Source organism: Leptinotarsa decemlineata, unplaced genomic scaffold (assembly GCF_025532065.1).
Source record: "Leptinotarsa decemlineata unplaced genomic scaffold, Ldec_3_MD MMD2_tig00003294_RagTag_RagTag, whole genome shotgun sequence".
NCBI classification, from domain to species: domain Eukaryota; kingdom Metazoa; phylum Arthropoda; class Insecta; order Coleoptera; family Chrysomelidae; genus Leptinotarsa; species Leptinotarsa decemlineata.
The window spans coordinates 320,212-322,281 of record NW_027412585.1 but is presented as its reverse complement, the minus strand read 5'-3'; the positions used below and the strand labels follow the sequence as shown (position 1 = coordinate 322,281).

Sequence of the window (2,070 nt, the reverse complement as noted above, 5' to 3'; positions counted from 1 at the left end):
AATCCTGACTTGTAGAAATAATCCCCGTGAAGGATGGCACAAATACAACCAAATATATCCTACAATCAGTCTGATGATACCCTTTGAACTCCGAACCAAGCTCACCGAAGGCTAACTTCCAAATACTAAGAGAATGCCACATCTGACAGCTAACCAGTTGTTGCCACAGTGCATCCAATCTACACTACAAGCACCAAGGGGGCGCTGTGCACAACATCATAAATCTAACAATTCCTCCACAGCCACTTGATACATCATCAACAAGTCCATGACCCATCAAAACTCCTTCTCAAAGCAATGCAACCCTAAAACAACCCTTGACAACTTGAGTAACCGATCAATCCCTCACCCGTGAACAACTGTAGAACTAGTTCGGTGTAAGTCGACGGAACGACACTACGAAAGTTCGGCAGATGTCAACCAACAGCTGTCTCTTAACCTTGTTTACGAATATTTACAAAATATATTGTTCCAACCTATTTTCAACTATTTACCAATCCTTATTCATGCGATGGAATAGAAACATATAAGGTAAGTCGCCATAACCTTCCCTTTCAGTACAAATATTAGAGCATTCATATTATGCAGAATATTTACCGAAAATATCAAACAGTATTCAGAAACCCAGAGGTAACTAATATTGTTTTTCAGGCGATATGGCTCTAATATGTCAGTAAACCTTCTGGAAGTGATGAATAACAATCTATGCAAGAAATATTCTCGGAAAGGTATAGGGAATACGGCAGACAACGGCTGAAAAAAAATGATAGGTGAAGAAAACTGAGAAACAAACAATAACAACTATTTCAACCTAGCGAGGAATTTCGGATCTCCAACGTCGATTGGCAAAAGGAGAATGCGTAAGTACTGGTCAAAGCAGTTAGTCAGGGAGCATACATTTATTCTTATACATTTCAGGTATGGTTTTCTATGGAACGGAAGATTCCCATTACTATGATGTTAAATGAATAAAATGAACTTGTAACTGAATTACATTGTTAATATCCTCTGAATAAAGATCTTAAAAGGAAAGGTAGTGTTTTTGAAAGGTCACATAAGAGCAGTTTGATCTAGGGCTAAATTGAAACGTAACAACTTCTTTGAAAATGTAGGTTGGGCACACTGACAAACCAGATGTGTCCCTAGCTGTGACGAAAAGTTCGTCATCAATAAATGACAATTCTGTCGATTCCATAGTAAATAAACGAACAATATCTACAATATTTACAAGTAAATTTAGACCGTTACAGCAGGATGGGCTCAAATTGATAGAAAACAAGTTCAAAGAACACTCACTGTCGATCAATCCCAAGAAGACTGAAATGGTCCATTCCACCAGGAAAAGAAGTTAGGCTTAACACCTCCCGAAATCTTCAAAAGCAAACTAAACTTCTCTGAAGAGGTGAAATACCTTGGTACTATCCTCGACAAGAAACTAACATGGAACTCTCATCTACAGAGTGGAGCAAAAAGAGTATACGTGGCTTATGAGCAATGTCGGAGGACAGTGGGACGCGCATGGGTTATTTTACCCCGTGTGGTCACCTGGATCTATACTGCAATAATAAGACATATGTTAACACATGGGGATCGAAAGTTCTACAAGCAACGGCCATCCAAAAATTATATCAAATACAGCGACTGGCTTGTTTGAACATCACAGAAGCCATGAGAACAACACCAACCGCGGCAATGGAATTAATCACGGGTCTGACCCCTCTGGATCTGTACGTTAAGGAGGTTGCGTTAATTACCATAGTACGATTGCGCACGGCTGGTGTAAACCTCCCGCCTATGGCGGGAAGCGCTAACTGCGCAACCTCTGCTGCAGGCAACAAGTGATGCAATTGAATTCAGGTTTGTGTTCAATAAACCCTACAAAATTCAAATTAAGCAGAACACAGAGTCAGATGCTACAAATGCAATACAGATTTATACACACGGCTCAAAAACCAAAGAAGGTTCAGGATGTGGAGTGTACTCCAGATCATTGAGCCTAAGGATTGAGTGGGGAATGGGAAGAAATGCCAGCGTGGTCCAAACAGAAATGGCTGGTATCTCAATCGTCAC

General features: G+C 40.3%; 1 long non-coding RNA gene across 1 annotated transcript; it reads left to right on the top strand.

The window, feature by feature from the left end:
• Positions 1-757: 757 nt before the first annotated feature.
• Positions 758-1,032, top strand: LOC141483299 (uncharacterized). The gene is made up of 2 exons (XR_012466000.1): positions 758-860; positions 919-1,032. It is a non-coding gene; the product is annotated as an uncharacterized lncRNA (long non-coding RNA).
• The last annotated feature ends 1,038 nt before the right edge of the window (positions 1,033-2,070 follow it).